The following is a 20,015-nucleotide window of genomic DNA, read 5'->3' as shown; positions in this document are numbered from 1 at the left end:
GGATGCTGGGCCAAATACCCTGCTGTTACTCCAGCTGGGGAAACAAGTTCCATATCAAACATTTAAGATACTTTGCCAGTAATTGTTGTATTTGCTGTTGAGGTGGAATCTGGACTGTCTATCACATATTCTTATTAGAGTGGATGATTCATATACACTAAGGTAGGAGGTAAGAGTGTGTTCTCTACCTTCAGGAGCTACCACACCTGATGTGGGCCGAGAACCTGAAATTGAGAAGATCAATGCTTCTCAAAAGCCATGGTCATTTCACTGAGAGACTGCAGGGGCATGTGGGACTTTGCTATTAAAATGAAAGTGGGAAGAAGAAATGAGCAAGACAAGAAAATATTCAAGAGCTGGTCACAGTACAGTGTGCCTCTGCCAAGAACAGTCTGCACCTTATCTCTTGGCAATACAGAGCAACAAAAACTTTTTCCTTGTTTCTCCTAGGGCTACACATCTTTTTCCATGGCCTGCTGCGGCTATTGCCAAGAGCTGTGGCAAAAGAAGCACACTAATATCAAACACTGTAATGCTCAACTAGCAGATAATACTAAAGCACCTATTTTTTCTTGTGCTCTCTCTCCTTTTATTTCTTTCCTGCTTGTTATCATAACTATGCCATGGAGAGTTTTCTTTGAAACATTCTTCGAAACACAATAGACAGCATACATTATTTATCCTAATGGAATAGTGTGCAAGGCACCCCCCATATCTCACTTCCTCTGAATAACTTCAGGCAAGATAAAAACAGGCTGCTTTTTTTTAGTGAGAAAGTAATGAAACCTCACAGAAGGCAATCCTCATGTGGATGAGGTTGCAAAAGTAGGAGCAGGAGATAGAAAACCTAACTTTGTTTTCTCTTGTGCTATTGAGTCATTGGAGGAGTCAGGTGCAGGTACTTACAAATAGCAGGTACTTACAAATAGCCACATACAAATCCAAGAGCAATATATTCAAGACTTGGGAAGGGCCCTGAGAACCTGACTATCCCTACAAAGTTGCTTCTGTTTAAAAATGACTGTGTACTTTCTCAGCTTCCCAATTTATTTTCACTCTTACAAAGGAGTAAACCCCTATGAATTTTTTTTTTTAATTAACTCCACAAATGTAAACTACTACTTGTAGGAGAGAACTGTCAACACTGGGAATTTGACTTCTTTACATATCAGCAATAAGGTATTTTATACAGGTTCCACCATTTAAGGGGCAGAGAGCATTTACCAGTGTAAAGGAACAGTACTGTAAATGCCATTATTCTGTTGGTATGAAAACAGCAGCAAACATGCTTCCTCAGTTTAGTTTTGAATTCTGAGCAGAGCTCGTATTTCACACAGTAATAGTCAGTAACTTCCATGGACAGGGAACATAATTACAGTGTCCTAGCTCCAAATAGCTGAAGGTTGTAAAGGATAATATATAGCACCTGCTGAATCTGCAGAAGGAAAAAACCTAACACAATAAAGAGCTCCCTACTGGCACACTCCTCCTTTTTCAGAAGGACTTTCCAATAGGCACAGGCAGGTGTTTTTTGATGGTTATGTCGCTGCAGTTGGTTCAACAACAGCATTTGATGGCTGCAATGACAGAATGGGAGCATACTATCCCCTCAGTTTTTACAGGTTTTAAACACCAGTCATGCAAAAGCTAGGAAAGTTTGGAGTTACCCTTTCCTTTTGTGCGGCAAATTCCTCCTAGTGCTATCCAAGGGATACCTACCACTCATGCCGTAAGGGTTTCTGGGGTGCAGTGATACTCACATTTCCACAAACTGTTCACTTGTGTTTTACAGAACCTCTTTCTATTGCATCACCTGAACAAGAAACACCAGAACAGCAGTCTCCTTCTGTCAGTGAAGAGCTGTAGAGCTCTGAAGACAGAGACACACAGGCTTCCAGTCACCCCAGTCAGTTGTGTGATCAAACAGTGAATAACTATGATCTGATCGAGCTCCTTTATTCAGCCATCTGCAATTCTCCCCAAATGTTCTAAATTTATGGAACATTACAGTGGCTGGTGTCATAATAAAGCTTTGCTTTTAGATATTCTTGATCCCAACCATTGACAGAGAACCCTAATTAGTGACAAAGGCACTGTTCCTCACTCCTCTTTGGGTGATGTGCACTGTTAAAATACAAAATACTGGATTGTATCTGACTGCATAGCATTACTGGATGATGCCAAGCTACTTTTCAGAATTTCTTCCAATAAGCTAATTCTGAAGGTGAAAAATCCTCTAATGAAAGGGAACTCTGCCCTGAAGGTCCTGTCCCTGCAGAGGCTCTGCTCACCAATGTTTTATTACAAACATTATCACCTCCTGGATCATCATGGCTTCTGCCATCACAGAGACGAGTACAGCCACTCCAATGTGGCCAATGAGTACAGCCACTCCAACTTTGGCCAACGTCATGAACAATCCTGCAGGTTTAAGCCATGACCTTGGGAGGGGAGACAGATGGAGAGCAGGAGCAGCACAGGAGTGCCAAGGCTTTGTGCTCCCATCAGAACAGGTTTCTCAGCACATGACCAAGTCTGAAGTTACACTCTCCATATCCAATTAGTCTGCTTGAATCAATCCAGACTCTAAGAGTTCCTAAATCTTTACAAACTTCCAAAAATCTTTAATTTCTGGTATCTAGGACAGACTTTTATAGCTTCCATCATCTCTGTCATCAGAAAAGCACTCTAGCGGCATTAATTCTTCCCACTGTACTTCACTGCAATTTATTTATTTGACTGGAAAGGAAAGGATAACTGAGAAAGAGAGCTTTTATTGTGATGTGCTCTCTATTGCAATGCTTCTCACATCCATGCCCATTTGTATTCCATCACCTCTGGGTTATGAGCAATTCTGTCAATGGGGATTGTCATGGCTGTAAAGACTTAACTCCTAATACCTTCAGATTAAAATATTTTTCCCAGGCAGTTTTTTTGGTTGTTGTTGTTCATATTTTCATAAGGAATAACAATTAGGGGGTTGAGAGGTTCCGTGATCACCCACTGCAAATCCTATTTGCTTGTTTTCTTTGCCAGGAAAGTCATAAAATGTATTTAACCTGAGCCCCTCTGCAAGATCAGATTTTCTCTCCTAAATGTTCTCTGTCTCATCTCTAAAGTGAAACTTGGCACCAATTTCAGCAGAGGCAGAACAGAGCCGTAAACCCCACTCTCCTTTAGTACCATTCCTATGATCATACAGGTATTCAGGATACAGATTCAGATTATAAAATTGTCCCAAGAAAGCCACCAGCTTTCATTGCTCCCTTCAGCAGTTTGAACCAGGGCAATATTGGCTAAATTCTTCATGGTGTATGTGGCTGATGTTGGGATGAAAAATAATCTCCTTTTTGTTGTAGGAAGACTGATGAGATTGAGAGTATTATGTTCTGCAGGCATCTGGATATGCACCTCTCTATAGCCCAGTTCCCAAGCAACAAATACTGATTTCACGTGGACTAAAGACAGACCTGGTGGCAGAAATTGCTTCTCACTGTCCCAGAACATGGAGTTCTGGGGCAGAAGGGAAAAGTCATAGATGGTAAGTGAGCTTAAATCAAAGAAGGTTTACATAAATAAAGAAGTTTGCGGAGAGTCAGAAAAAACATATGAGAGGAGAAATATAAAAAAAAAATTAGAATGGTGACAGGAAATATAATGTCAGGTTTGAAGCATCTTGCATGTTTCCAGGAGAGTTTTCTTTATTTAGTTGAAAAGTCAACTTAACCTTCAAAGGTTAGAGAAAGAACAGACCCAGCCAACTTTCAGTTTACATTTTTCAGCTAACTCTACTATTGATGTTTCGTTTTCTACAAAAAGTAGGCAGTCTAAACATAGGTATGCTCTGTACACAAACACCAAAGGTCACCAAAAGAACCATCTTCCTCTTCATCCCACAGCATAATGTAGTCAGAAAGCAGTTGCTACAGTGATCAGAGAGTTCTCGCTGAAACTTTTGTCTGGTGCTTTTATCAGACATGTGGGTCTGAGGTATGCTATATACATTATACATGAGGAAGCAATGACAGAGGAATGGGAATAGAAATAGCTGGGATGTTCTTACAGGGGAAAAAAAAAAAAAAAAGTAAATTATGCTGACCATACTCTTTTCCTGGCCCTGTGGGCTACAATCAGCTCTGTTATAGTGACATCATTTACAACAAACTTGATTTAAACTGGTTGCATTAGGGCAGCTGGGAATATTATATGGTCTTTAATGTTCTTAAGCTTATTTTGCAGTGAGAGCATGATGGTTTCTGTATAGGCATTTGCTACTGAAATGGGAAATAGGTGGGCTGCTTGATGAGTCTGTCAGCTGGAACACTGGCAATTGCTACTTGGACTGCTTCAATGTAAATAGAATTTTCTCAGATTTCAATACTCTGGGTCTGAGTCTTTTTTCCTGTTAGTATATACTAATCTATCTAATTCTTGTTAATATTTATTTTCATCAAACCAGAAGACAATCCTGACTTTTATGTTTATCATGTGTTTATCCATTCAGGATTCAGGATGTATTTACACAGCTTTCAGAAAGTGATGGTGAGAAATTTTCCTAGTGCCACCATTTTATTTGTGTTTCCCCTCTCCCTTTACAGAGGTCCAGTGTGTCAGCATTGCACCACGAGAAAATGTGCATTTCCAAGCAAAGTCCCTGGACAGTTTTCATTTTGTAATGACAATGAAAGTCAAAAGTCATGCTAAATTTCCTAAATCAGATTTTCACTGTTAAATCCCACTTTAAATAATGTTGTAGTTAATAACCACATAATCAATAGACAGTGCCCCTAACTGGATGTGTGTGTTCTTTAGGGTTAAATTTACTAATTTAATTCTTTCTGGAAAGTTTTCTGCCTGTAGTGATCTTTAATCCAGTTTTTCTTAATGTGTAAAGTTCTGAAATATAATTTGTTCCAGTTCAGTACTGGACTCCCATTTTATTCTGATTATGTACAAACACACCTGAAAATCAGCCAGGTTTCATTTACCTTCCAAAACTGCAGCTGCATTCCAGTGCTTTGTAACTATGGCCAGTGTGAATAAGGCACCTGGAATCTTTCTGTCACTCAAAGCTTTTTAACTCTATTTATTTGAACACCTCCCATTGACATTTCTGCTTGTCTGATGGTTTGCAAGATGTTTGTTTTTCTTTTTCACAATCCCACTGTGCAATTGTGTCACTTTCCATGAAGCAAGTGTTTACTACTGTCAAATTATCTACCTGTACAGAAGGAGCAATGGGATCTGCTCAGTGTTAAAGTTCCTTTTTTGCTCCTTTCTGGCGGTAGTGGAAGCATTTAGGTCTATGAAAATGAATCTCAAAAGACTGCAATAAGTCTGGCAAGTAACATTTGGGGGTTTTATAAGTACTGCACGCAACATGCTTTCTAAGCACCAACAAAAATAGTAGGCACTATTAAGCAGTCACAAAAAACACTGGCCACATTTTCTGGAGAGGATCCATACTACTGACAACTCCTCACAGCTACCCTTCTGCCTCCTACTTGCCCTACTTTAGTGCTGTGGAGCCACCCTATCTGCGGGAACATTTAAAGAAGTGATTTTCACTGGAGTGAAATTCCCATTTGCCCCATGAATCCCCTGGCACAGATCCCTCTGGAGAAACACGGTCCCCTTCCTCTCTGCCCTGCAATACCCCACACATGGACAGGGAGAGGCTGCTCCCAGCTCTGGGCTGCAGCTGCTGCTCAGGAGGGCTGGAGCAGAGCTGCAGAATCACACTGAATGGCCATTCCATGCGGGGCTCCTTCCACCCAGCACACTTGTAGTACAATTAAAGGAGTGCCTCCCCTGCTCCTCCTCTCCCCTCGCTCTTCTAGCATATGAACGTGAACTCCCTTGGATAAACAAATGCTTGTACCCATACATATCCTTCTGGCCTTTAAGGACTTTATTCCAATGCCTTTTGTTAGGATTTTCAGTTTTACCTGCCAGCTGCACTCACCAAAGGCTGGCATTTCTTTTTCACCTGTATCATGGGCGGCACATCATTTAAGACACATGTTTTTCAACCCACTTACCTAATTCCAGCAGAACTGGCAGAAGCTGCTCTATTAGCAGTATTTATACAATACATTTGCAATACACACTTTGTAAAATTATTCCTTTTTTGTAAGCAGTAGTATTGGCACGAGGTTCTGGTTTCAGGTAAAACAACCACTGCCCACTACAGCCCCTCAGCCAGTCACACAGTCAAAGAAAGCAAAGCAAAACAAGCCAGTCAGACATTACCAGAGAGAATGGTGATTATAACAAACAACAATACAAGGGGAAAATGCATGGCTATTCAGAAACTGTCTTTTGGGGACTGAAGAAGAGATCTGGAGCCATTTTTCACTAGGTTCATGAGAAAATGTCAGCACACAGATGCTACTGTACTGTCAGATTGCATCTTAATTTGGCCAAAGGGGACCCAAGCAGTCACCCCTCACAGACATTTTTAAAGGCCCATTACAAATCTGATTTATTGGTTGCTAAGAGTCTTCCTGCTATAGTCTGCAGATTTTGCATGACATGGAGCTGAAATCCAGTTACAGATAAATGTCTGCTTCTCTGTATGATCTAAATCCATCTGAATTCAGTATTTCTTGGGCATCGGTCAAGCCTCCCCCGGTTTGCCCATCCCCTCTCCTCCTAATACCTTAAGGCAGTTTACTTCAGAATGAAGCAGAGCATTAACCTGTATAAAATTGCTAATTTGTATGTAACTCTCTTGCTGCCATTAAAAAAATAATAAAAGGAATTGCCTTTTGTTCTAAAGAGGCAGGGGAAAAAATCAGGAACAAAAGAAATGCCTCTGCCCAGCAAAAGAAATGAGAAATTGCTGGGATATGTTTTAGATGTTTAGGCATGCTGGTGTTAACAACAACAACCATTCAAATATAAATGCTTATTTGCCCTTGTTCTTTGATATTTAAAAAAATCTGATAGCTTTTTCCTCAAAAAAAGGAAGAAATTCCTTGCCTTCTGTGAAAAGCCAAAGATCATGCCAGTGAAATGCATTTACAATGCTGAAGAAACACCATTCAAACTTGCTCTACTTGAACTGCCCATTGTTACAATTCAGACAATGTACAGCAACAAGCACAGCTCAACTTCTAACCATGCCCGCATCACAAGGAATTAAAAGTCAACAGCTCTTCCTATTTCCATAAACTCACCTCCAAAGCCTTCATTTGCAGCTTCTCTGGCAAAAATCTACTAGCATTGGAACAGTCAATTTGTTACAGAGGCATGCAGCTCGTCCTAAAGCCTCGTATTTCGTGAAGGAACTATTCTAAACAAAGACAACGTCAAAAGCTGCACAAGGATCGCTCACAGCAAGTCCAACTCAGCCCAAGTTTGGGTTCAACATCTGTCTGAACACAGCGGTGCCTCCCATTTTCGTTCTGTTCTGTGGGATTAAACCCCATCTAATCTCGTTAAGTGACCCTGAATCAGGTTCCAGCTACACTGCTTTACAAATCCAGAGAGAGAGAGAAAGAAAAAAATCGGCAAGAAAGAGAAGGCAGCGCCTTATCCCACCTTTCCATGGCTCTCAGCCCGTCCGTCTTCGCATGATCTGCAAACCACCTGTACTGGATCCAGCCCATTCTGGGGACGGCAATAATCTCCCCGGCAGACGTAGTCTCAGCTGCGCTTTGATTTTTTCGGCACGAATGTCTAGAATCTTCTGCTTAAGCCAGGCACAGCCGCGCAAGACCCGCAGCTGAGCTCTTTTGTTGTGCCTCTCGGAGGGCTGAGGCAGCGGCGCTCCCGGCGCTCCCTCCGCCCCCGGGCGCGCTCGGCGCCGCCGCCGGCCCCGCAGCCCTGCCCTGCCCGCGCCGCGACCGCTCCGTCCGCCCGTGCAGGGGCAGCTGCGGGCGGCGGTCAGGTGATCTTCCGCTCGGAAACCGAGAGGATGCGCGGGGACCGAGCGCACGGATCCGTGCTGGGATTCAAACTAGCCATTTACATTACAAAGCAGGGAGGGAAATAGGGCTCCGAGGAGATCGTCAGGCATCCTTCTGCTTTCCAGCTCTGCGCTGGCAATCCACACAAGATGTGCAATTCAACTTTTCAGCGGCAATATTCATACATAGTTTGGATACCATGACGCCCCTTAAATATTTAACATTAGGGGCTTATTCCTTAATAAACATAATTGTTTTTAGATGCTATGCTCGTTCTGTATCCCTTTACAGCTTCTTCCCAATTGTACATTTTTTTTTTTACAATACAATATTTAAATATTTATGCTGAAGCCATATTTAATTTCTCATCAGCAAATGGACCATACTCAACTAAAAACAATTATTAGTTCTTTATTCATATTATTATATTGCAATTCAAGTTATCTTTGATGTAAGGGCCATTACAATTAAAACTGACTCTCTGAATTGTATCCAATGGCCCTGCTCCCTGGGACTACCCTGATTAAAGTTACCATACGGTGCAGGGCTTTGGAATTTAGGCTCTAAAAGACTGAAAGAATTCAGATTCTGTGAGAATCCTAGTTATTGCCACGTAATATGGAATGCCCAAATATTGTTGAAACAGTCAGAATTGCCAGCAAACAGTATGTTAGAAGAAAATCTTATAGGAAACACACTGTGAGTCTTGATAAAATACTGCATTTCGAACCCCAGTTTCCATTAAGAAAATTCTATCATGTTTAATGAGACCACAATTTCACTCAAAATATTCCTTATGCATTCATTATAAAATGGTAACAAACGGGAAACACCTGCAAAACTAGGCACAAAGGGGAAAGTAGGCATCCACATTTAATCAGTCTTTCTGAGAAACTAAATGTGTAGATGCAATGTACCACCTATTCCAGAAGAAAACTAAAGCCATTTTCCTATGACAAGGTTGTTAAAGACTCAGGTTAAGACCAGAAAGCCTACTCATCCATCCACCACCCAACAGAGGCACTTCCAGTACTTCCCAATGTTTCCATCAATATAAAAAATAACCATTTACTCATCTTGTATTAACTGTGGGTCTGTCCACAGACACCTCAGTTCCTCTGGCACTACACACTAAATGAGATTTCCACCTTTTACTTTCTGTACTATCACTCTTATGATGTAAGCAATTCTTTTGATAAGTACACAAAGGAGCAACCTGGATTTCTTTTAGGACACTGAGGGAAAAGAGTTATATGAGAGATCATAGATTAACTTCACCATATGACTAGGCTATTATTATATCCACTAGATTGATAATAACAACTCTATCTTTCAGAGACTTAGGGTTTTTAACCCTGGCACATCCTTTTCAGTAATGCTCTAGTAAGAGTGCTTCACATCATTCCTATCATAGCCAAAAATTTTGCCACAGTTCATGAAAATTCCCATAACAATTTATATATATATATATATGAGGCATTAATTCAAACCAGTCTTCGTGGGGGAAAAAAAAATAATTAAACTTCTGCTTTTCTACATTTCATTTAATTACATATTGAAAAAAAAATGCCAGAAGTGGGACACTTGTCATGCCTAGGTCAGCACATCCTTGTAGAAAGATATCTAACAACTGCACACCCAACACTAGAACATGTTTAAGATGATCCCAACAATGAAGGCCATAGGAATCAACACAAGACAGGAACAAAAACAACTTCATCTCAGTTGTCTAAGTTTCTGGTTATAGGTGGAATTCTGCAGTTCTTTTGGGCACTCTGTCTAGCCACAGGTAGTTACTCTATTAATAGTTTTTTCCTTTCACTCTCCTGAAGCCATAATATTGCAAGCAAAGTGGTGACATTCACTGGATGCAATGGGTAAAATATGAGAGAGCCAGCTGAGTAAGTCACCTGGAGAGGCTAGAAGGGCCAGACAAGCTACAAGTCTTCAGAACTCAGAATATATATTTGTGTTTTCTAACTTGGATACTGTCGGCCTCTTTATTATTATTATAAAGTCAACATAAAACTTGGTTCTAGCACAAAAATAGGCCTAAACTATCATTGGTGAAAAGGCAAATAGACACAAATTACCCTGCCTGGTACTTAAGAATAGTTACAATAGTGTGTAAATCATGGGACTGCTCAACAAAGTTTCTGATGTAGTCAATTACTGGAATGCAGTTGTGTCGTTCTGCACAGGACTCCCCCTGAATGTGATGAGTTTCTTGATAAGCAAGAGGATCACATCTTATGCACACTTATTACAGTCATCAAAATGTTCACTTTAGCAAAGCTGAGTACAGTAGAGCTCTTCAAAAATGAAATGCTGTGGTCACCCAGCTATTGCAAAGTATGGTTTACAACTCTCAAAAGGAAGCAATTTCCTTTCTAAGAAATAGAGCAGTGATTTTAGGTTTCCAAAGAAAAGCCTTTTGTAATGCCTGGGCTGCCATGCACATTGACAGGAACATTCAGACTTTTCATGTTGATGCTGTAAGTACAGGTCTAATCCACTGGAAGAAACTGGAGGCTAATCTTCCATCTGATGGCTGTAGGTATACATGCAAGTAGGTATGTAAATAATGTGTACAGACATGTACACATAATTAATAAAACCATGTAATAAATATGGATGAAAACCTGTCTCAACCATGCAGATAACAATTATGTTTTGGAAATTATGTGCAGTAATATTTATCAAAATAAAAACCAGTACAGACTGATACTTCACTCAGGAAATAAATACAGGGTTTTTTAATCATTAAGTTTATCTCCTGTAATCTTTAGAGAGGAATTTGAGAGTTTCCCAGAAGAATCACTAGTTTTAAATCATAATCTTTTAAAAATTAGAGCTTTAATTCAAACAACAACACAGACATAATCAAATTATTGAGGCATGACAAAAATAAATTAATGATCTACTTTGTCAGAGAAATAGTCTCAATATTTGCAATGTTAATTTCAAAACAGTAAAAAAATGCATATATCTACATAAAACAACAATAAAAAATCCCTATTTTAGTTATAATAATATCAGCCTTAAGGCTGGATTTATTCCTAAATGAAGCCATAGAAATAGGTTGCATCTTTTTTACAGTTCATTTATATGCAAGTCAAAAAGGTATATCCTTAAAAATGAAACTGCATTCAATCAGTAAGAAAATGGGTATGTCATGTATTTATGAAGTATTTTTAAATTTGTGGAGCAAACAGGAACAAATGGCTTCTTTTTCCATTAGATGCAGAATTTGCAAGTCTATGTTTCAAAATTAGTGCTAAAGGAAGAAAACAGCTATAACTACATCGATATTATTGATGAATGAAAATAACCAAGTGCACACAAGTTACACACATGCTTTATACAATGGGGCAAACCCCAACAAATATGGCATTTACAGTAGTTTGAGTTACTTCCACCCTTAAAAATATTGTAAATTTTAATCAGGAAATGTAACAATTTTAAGGTAGATTTCATTCGGGTTCTGGCTTTACCTACAGTCCTTTGCCATCACAAGTTAAAGATTACAAAGAAGAAAGTGAAAGAAGGCTGAGATAGAGATGTGGTAAGAATCCAGTTATACTATAAATAAGCCATTTGACACGTGGTCTGTGACTCGTGCTAGAGAAAGCCTCTATAGAAGCCCTTTCCATGGAATGGATTAGTTGTTATATTTTACTTTAAAACAGACAGAAAGAACTGAGAGATTATTAGTTACATTAACACAAGTGTCCTTTGGAATTCATGACCTTTCCTTATCAAATTATTGTGGCACGACAAAAATAAATTTGCTACAAGAAGAGAAGAAATTATGGTAACACTCCCTTCTTTAAAAACCAGGTGAATGATTAAAATAGAAGTAACAAAATTCCTTTGACATTGAGGAGGAAATTCACCATCAAGTCTTCTGGAATGTTCATGCTTTTTTTTCCCTTGTAAGGGGTGTGTTGCACATTGCACAGGATTGCATCCAGATTTTTTTTATTATTTACAGTGAGGGAGATTCCATAACCTCTATGGGTAACCTGTTTGGTCACCTACACATGAAGAAACCTTTCCTTGTGTTCAGGTGGAACTTCCTGTCAGTTTCTGCCCATTGCTCTTTTCCAGTTGCTCAGCACCACCAAAAGGAGCCTGGTCCATCCTGCCGACACCCTCCCTTCAGATACTTGCAGACTTTCTTAGAGTCTCCTCTCAGTCATCTCTTCTCAAGACTGAACAGGCCCAGCTCCCTCAGCTTTTACTTTCCTTTCAGGAGAGATGCTGCAGCCCCCCAGTCTGCACTGAATTGCACCGGGCTCTCTCCAGGAGCACCAGGTCTCTCCTATCCTGAGCAGCCCAGACACAGCACACCAGATTGCCCAGCAGCCTCGTTAGGGCTCAGCAGAGAGGAAGCTTATTCCCTCGTACAAACTTTGCACAGGGTTCAATTAAATTCCATATCCAGAGAAACTTTTACAAAATTACTTTGCCAACCAGTTCTGAGACTTGTGTTTCAAAGAAGACTGAGTGTCTTCATCTAGCTGATAAACACACTAGCCTTAATAACTTTGGCAGAAGCTAGTGGGTAGCAATGGGAGAAAAGTCCCATAAAAACGACTGGTTATTTTTTTGAGGATATTAATTTAACTTTCTTGGGATAGTTCAACTGTTTCTCCTTGAGCTTGTAATATTGCCTGTTCAGGCTCATGATGAGAAGGAGAAGATAATTATAGTCCTCTTCAGACAGTGTGTTCATTAAGTGTGTTATTTTGGATAAGTAAGTTTTTTAATTGGCTTCCAGTGCCTGCCAGTAGGATGGTCTATGGTAGCATTGCAGTGAGGATCTGTGCCCCTACTGCTTTCCCCTGTTGGAATTCAGTACAGTTTAATTGATTTACAATAGGGGTAGCCACAAGATGTCAATTACTGGTTTATTCAGTGTTCACTCTTCTTCCCATGGCACTTGATTGACTCAGCACACTTCTCTTATTACAGGACCTCTTTCCCTCTTCCAGAGAATAGGATGCCACAATCTTTATTAAACAGCAGCTTAATTCACACAACTCTGGTGGCACTGACTGCAAAAATTAAATCTCTACCTGGTCTGAGTTTACAGCATGTGACCTACTTTATTTGAAACTAGAGTTGGAATGTCTTCCTGCTCCTATGATTTTGCCCATGTGTTGACAGTTTTCCTCTCTGGAACTGGAAAGATACCATTTTTTGAATTGTGCAAAACTCTTGTCTGATAGAAAAAAAAATTGTTTGTTTTATTGAGAAAAGCAAATAGTTTGGAAAGAATCTTTCTAGATTTCAAGTGTTTAGGTTATGTGAAAGAATGAAATAAAAATAAATTCTTCACCTATCTTTCTGACTGCTTCCTAGCTTTCTGTCATCCAATATGAGACCTGAAATCATAAAGACACCGAAAGTTTTTTCTAAAAGCGCTTAGTATGTTGCAAAGAAAGTTACCTAAATCCATGAAAACTGGTCAAGTATTTTGCCAATTCTCCTTTCATGTAAGTGATATCTTGATTAAATACAATTTTAAACAAACTAAAACAAAACAAAAAAATTTGCCAGGTTTTTTTTTCCTTTGTTAAATAGCCAAGCATAATAAGTTTCATAAAACTTCTTCACAGAGAAAAATATTTTCCTGATCTGCAAATGTTATTTAACATGTAAATTTGAAAAATCACTGTGGTCATATCAAAATTAATATGACATGACTATGTTTTTACTGAAATGTTATTTCACCATGATTTAAGAGCAGTTAAATTACATTTCAGCAAACACTCTTTAGTCCTGTGTGCTATTACTAGAAGGAATGAAACAGAAAGAATAAGAAAATTTAAATTTGTAGGAGGAATGGATATAATATTAGGAAACAAAAAGACTCTTGACAGAGCCTTCTCAAACCAGTATTTTTGCACTGTGCTTCCAAGTTATTACCTGCTAGAGAATATTTACTCAACTGCATGTTTGCTCAGTCCTCCCTAGTCTCTGTATATGATACAATCTTCTCCTAAACAGGTCTCAAAATTTTTATTGCAAATTTTGGATTAAATAATGCTAATAAAAAATTAAGAAAACCAATCTTTAAAGCAGTTAGTCTACTAATTTATTATATTCCTATTAATTGTAACTATGAAAATGTTCTTTATTTAATGTCATATTAAAATAAAGGAAGTCAAAAAAGAAAGCAAAATACATTTTAGTATTCTGCTTGTATATGCTATATTAGGATACCTTGTTTAAAATAAGTCATGTTTGGGGTTGCTGTAATATCTTTGAAAAATAAAATGGAAGGTCTATACCTTTTGTACAAATAGTCTAAGTCCACAGCTTGATGTGTACAGAAAGGGAACACATCCACTATTTTAACTCCTAATGGTTACTGAAGACTATAATCCTCTTCTGAAGCCAACAGTATTTTACTGTGAAGTGGCTGATTTGAAATTTCATATATGATTGTTCTGGGAAACTCAACATTTGGAAATTATGACACATTTTTCCTTCCCCCCCCCTCCTGCTGTGTTGTAAGGGAAGACGAGTTAAGCATTTTTCAAACAATTGCTCTCCCACTCTGAAGCTTCCAATCTGGGGACTTATTGGGGCTTTTGTAGGAGTTTCAAGTGAAGCTCTAGGTTTTTTGCTTCCTAATAACAAAAGACAATCATTAAATTACTGAAACTACACATAAAAATAGTGTCTATATGCAAGTATGAGGTATGATAGCTACAATTTTAATTATTTTATTTAATCTTTCTTGTATTTTAACTAGGTGCAATAACATTTTTCTCATTAATATGAATCTGCTATTATTGTTATTAATAGTATCCACCTCTGTATTCATGCAGTGTTTTAAATGTTATGCTTGCATGTTATGTGCATTTTAAAAGTCTGAAGAATTGTATCACTTGATTCGTATATGCACACATAAAACTGATAGTTTTGTATGTAAACCAATTATTGGACAAATGTGCAAGAGACTTTTCTGGTACCATTTTGATTTTTTTTTTTCTTTCTAGAAAACTTTGCCTAAATAAAGAAAGCTTAATATTCATAGTGTAGATACTAATATTCCATCTAGTCATTAATAGTCAAACACTCACACAGTGGCACGTCTGACACAGGAAGCTGAGTTGGGAATTGAAACCATAATAATTAACAATAGATTTCCTGATCTCACCATGACAAGTAAATGAAACACTCTGTGGTGTGCTTGCCCACTGGAAGAGGGAATTAACTCGGTATGAAAAGCAGAATGGAAGCATATCTCTGATTAGATCTAATGCACGAGGAATGCAACAATGGGAAGCTTGTGTCAGCAGAACACATCAAACTCTTTTCTAAATATTGTGCATGAGTATGCAAAAACATGCACATTTCCCATAAGAACCATAGTGAATGCACAGGATGTACAAAACAATCTGTACTGCAACAGGGAAATAAATAAATGAGTAGATAAATTAATAAATAGATAGAATTTATGAATTTTCTTATTTATTCAAGCAATTTATTCCAAAATTTAAATTTCTTCATTAATTTTGGCCCATTCACTTCAAATTTCCTGTTTAAACGACTCTTCTCCCTGTTCCTCCGGACCAGCCCGGCGGCTCTCAGCGTTCAGGACCCTGGAGAGCAGCAGCGCCCCGAGCCCCGCAGCGAGCACAGGAACAGGCTCAGCCCTGCCCGCTCAGGCTCCCATCATTGCTATCCTCTCTTATTCTGGGTCATTCTCCTATGAATGCTCCATATTTCCCCTCCTCTTCCTCCAATTGTCCTCTTCTCTTATAGAGACATTTACTGTTGCAGCAACTTTTTCTCAGAAACAAAATGTTCTCCCTTTCATTCTTCAAAGTGTGTTGGTTTTGTTTGGTTTTGTAAGGCTGCCTTATCTTTAATGTTAATATAATCATGGGACATTCGATATAATTATTGTATCAGGCATTATAATTTTGTTGTTTTAATATGTACCTGGCTGGATACACTGCATTCTTTTACACTGTTTATTGTTAGAAAACTTTATAGAAATCCTGAATCAAAAATTACTGTGTTTGTAGTCATAAAAAGTAGTTCACTACAGCCATAACAATACAGTTTTAGTTACTAATCTTCTTGCAGATATTAAACACATTTTAATATTTCAGATTCTCTTCAAAACTTGAAAGAAAAGCTAAAATTTGAAATCACACCTAAAAATTTGATTCTGTAAAAACTTACAAGGGTGAATAGGCCCAGTCCATTCACTGCACCTATTCACCTGCACAAAGCCACATGGTATATCCTTGCAGACCTGTTCCTAAACAATCTCATTAAGCCGTCAGAGTTTAATTAACTCTCAGAGAGATACAAATCAAGAGTGATTCCCAAAAGTCAGTACAGACTCACTGGTGTAACTCAGCGAAATTTTTTTATTTTGGTTTCTTAAGGAGAACCAACTTTCTGTAATGGCATTATGAGAGGGAGGCAAGAAGGAAGGAAAGGAGGATGTGGGTATGGCATACACAGAAACATGCATTTGTCTGTCTGTCCTTCAGTCTCCCCGACTATGCTTGGGCATAATGGCCAATTTAAAAGGATTTTTATAATAGTCATTTTCAAATGCAATAGTCATCTTCAACCTATCAAGCTTTTAGAATTTTTGTGAAGATACAAAGGAGTAGGGGGAATCAGGAAGGCCTGAATAATGAGCCCATTATGGAGATCAACCACAAGATTTATAAGACAGCCTTTTTGTGGATTTGGCATCATGGAAGCATTCTTTCTTTCTAAAAGCCATGAGAGTTCAGAAGATATATTTCACATCTCTCTTTCAATTTGTGGCTTTGTAGGTTTACTCTGCTATATGGAATTCAGAGTGCATCCTCAGCACTGTCTCCCCCATCAGAATAAGAAATATCCTTTATTTCTTCACAATAAACAAAAACTCATGCAATGTGTTGTGGAAGATTCAGACACACACAAAAAAAGAAATCCTCAGAACAAAAAGTCAAACCATTGACATGCTGTGATGGACTGTTTATAGTGGCTCCAAGGCACCTTTTACCAAAGATCCACTTTCAGTCAAAGCTCTTATCAACATACAGCAGGAAAATTAGGTGACAAAGTTGGAGGTCTAAAGGGTAAACCCCACATATTTGCAAGAAAAGGACATGTATACTTTAGACAAGAGTAAGTCAAAGGTGCCGACAAATGCATCACATTCAAACACCACCAATGAATCATAACCCTACTCTGTCTGGATCACCCAGCAGTGAATTTGGCTAACATATAGGAAGCCCTTTGGCTAACATATAGGAAGCCCTTTCTTCAACACAAATCACAGATCCTACTTCCACATGCAGTGAAAGAGGAAGGCAAACCATCCTCATTGCAAGGCAGGAGCTGTTATTATCACTGAGACCCCATGCCTTCAAATTCAAAAGCAGAGCAAATAGTGCCACTCACTCTGTAGGCACTGACTAAATGTCAAATTGAAACCCAAACTGGTACAACATGTTCCTAATAAATAATATTTTACGTCTATATGGACTGGTTTTTTTCCTAGCACAAATAAAAATCTTTTCTATAGAAGAATCTTTGATAACTTGACTCTGACAGAAATCATTACTTTTTTAACCTCCTAAAGAAGTGTTTTTTTTCTATAATAACTCTGGAATTAAGAAGCCCTACATTTGGCAAAAGAAAGTTGACAAATAAAGATTTTATAGGAAGTGTGTGAATTCAAATGCGAGCCAAAAGTTAGAACTGGCAAGAGGTAGTGACTGTTATCAATAGGAATTCCTAATATGCAACTACAGAAAATTAACATTTCCTAAGTCTTATATCCTATGCAGCAGGAACATTAGAAAGAGTTAAAATACAGAGGAACAATTGCAGCTGATATATGTGTGAGTCAAAACTAAATAGTAAATGCCCAATTTTTAATAATACTTTAGGTGGAAATGTTATGATTTAAAGCTATGAGTTGGCATCTCAAGCACACAGGTACCTACCTTCTGAGGAGACTGTTAGCTGTGTGCTTGGGATGCCAACTCATAGCTTTAAATTTTTCAGTGTCAGGCCTGTATCCAGTTGTCAGAATCAACACCAAGAGCCTAGTCTTACTTTTTCTTCTACAGTATTTTTCTGTATTCTGTGGAACACCTTCACACACAAAGAAAAACCCATTTTTGACATACATGTCAAGATTTCTGATATCACACTTTACCTCACTGTTCTCCGCTGACAAAAAAATTCTTGTGAACCAAGTTTACACATACCAAAATTCAGTGCATATTCATTCAACCCTTCCAGTTTCTTATATGGAATTTGATAAAATAAGAACAAACTTTTGAGTATTGTCAAAATCTTGTGGTCTAGCAAGCAAAAAATACAAACAGAATATTGTATTGCAAATATCTCTATTTTGCCACTCTATTAAAATATGATACAGAAGGATTTTTCATTTCATCGAAAGAGTAGAACTGCAGCAAAAGTAACAGTATACAGCTACTCTAAAATGAGAGCTGAAACTTTGACTAGATTATAGATCTTTACTGCTGGTCTCATGTTCCCTAGAGGAGTCATAAGGGGACTTGTGGAATTTTTTGCCCTGCATCTGATTCCAGTGATGGCACAGACAACAATTTTTAAATGTAGAATGGTAAGGGTATTTTTAAATGTGAATAAAGAAGAATTCATCAGTATTGGGATGTACTGAAGATGCTACACTGAGCTTTGGAATTCTTTTTCTGCTAACTTTTTTACTTCACAGCAAATATTCTATTTCACAGGTAGTCCTAGATAAGGAAGAGTTCCTTAATCAGTAAAATGATCTTATTGCCAGTAGCACAGGCTATTGAGTGTTATTGGCATTTCATCACAACAGCAGAAACAGATGACTGAAATGGGGAGAACTCATTTCTTTTAAACCAGGCTTCAGTCAGATAAAATGCATTCTGAATTGAAAACTAGATAATGAATGGCTGGATTGCTTCTGTCTTTTCTTTTAGAAGGTCGAGCAGGATGTATCAGGAGGAAATTCCTTTCTATTTAGGGCAGGGTTAGAACTTCCATCTATGCATCTCCTTTCATGAGATATATATTCCAGAGGGAAGGAAGAGAATAGTCAGAGATGAGTGATGAGCCAGGTCATCACTTCTAGGAGTAGTGACAGAAAATGTCATTTTTGAAAACTATGTCCTTTTTGAAAGTCCTTTCTGAAAACTATGGATGTGTAAATAGAAAATATGCACATCTCAGGATTCTGTGGCTAGGATTTTCAAAGAATACCTGTATCCCACTGAAGAGCAATGGGATAACCATGAGATAAATCATAAGAAAGAAGCTCTTCAAGTGTATACTAAGAGTAAAAAATTCATATTATATAATTCTTGCTCACATTCTGGATGGGTTCTTTTCACTTCCTTTCTTTGGAAACCTACTTTCCTTGAAATCTGATCACTATGCATGCTTCTACTATAAAATGTATTTATATTAATAATTTAATGATGGCTGAGCCGCACAAGGTCATTTGGGTTCTCTGAGGTAGAGGTTATTTTACTAGATTTAAAATGAAGGAATAAAGGAAGCATGACATGACTCAGTAAAAAGGCTTTTTTACTTTAGGACCTAAATATTCTAATCAATAACACTGTGGAATCATTGTTCCCTGAGGAAAAAAACAAATTAATAAATAAATGTATTTAATTGGCATAATAATTCCTTAGACTATTCCAATTTCAAGACAGAGTTTCTTTGGCATAATTGGTCTTTCTTGTTTTCATTCTCTGACCTTAATGTCCATCTTTCTCCAGTATTACCAATAGATTAATAATTTTGAAAGCCTGCCAAGCTAACAGTGGTGGTGGCGACAGTAGATTTTGGTATTTCCTCAGAACACTGAATTGTGCAGCTAGTTAAACTGATGTGAGAGATGATAAAATAATCTAATGGTCTGTAGTCTATTGTAGTTTCTGATACCTTCTCTAAAAGCAAAGAGAAATAAAAACATATTCCTGTCAAAATTTAAAAAATAGTCTCAGGAAATAGTTAAAGTCTGTGTAAACAACAACAAAACCAATCTATCAAGTAAGATGACCATATATTTAGATACCCAAATCTCAAAGCAGA

At 38.1% G+C, this 20,015-nt stretch overlaps 1 protein-coding gene across 5 annotated transcripts in view; it reads right to left on the bottom strand.

The window, feature by feature from the left end:
* The window catches only part of MAGI2 (membrane associated guanylate kinase, WW and PDZ domain containing 2), a 702,840-nt gene that overhangs the window by 378,443 nt on the left and 304,382 nt on the right, over positions 1 to 20,015 (bottom strand). The window contains exon 1 of one of the 5 annotated variants that reach the window (XM_059471475.1): positions 7,546 to 7,632. The exons of the other annotated variants lie outside the window; for them this stretch is intronic. The gene's annotated coding sequence lies outside the window, so the exon portion shown is untranslated. Of the gene's footprint in view, positions 1 to 7,545; positions 7,633 to 20,015 lie in introns of those variants that run through there. 5 annotated transcript variants of the gene reach the window in all.

The sequence above is a fragment of the Ammospiza nelsoni genome, chromosome 5 (assembly GCF_027579445.1).
Source record: "Ammospiza nelsoni isolate bAmmNel1 chromosome 5, bAmmNel1.pri, whole genome shotgun sequence".
Classification (NCBI taxonomy): domain Eukaryota; kingdom Metazoa; phylum Chordata; class Aves; order Passeriformes; family Passerellidae; genus Ammospiza; species Ammospiza nelsoni.
Note: the sequence above shows the minus strand (reverse complement) of the source record. Positions and strands in the feature narration are given on the sequence as shown.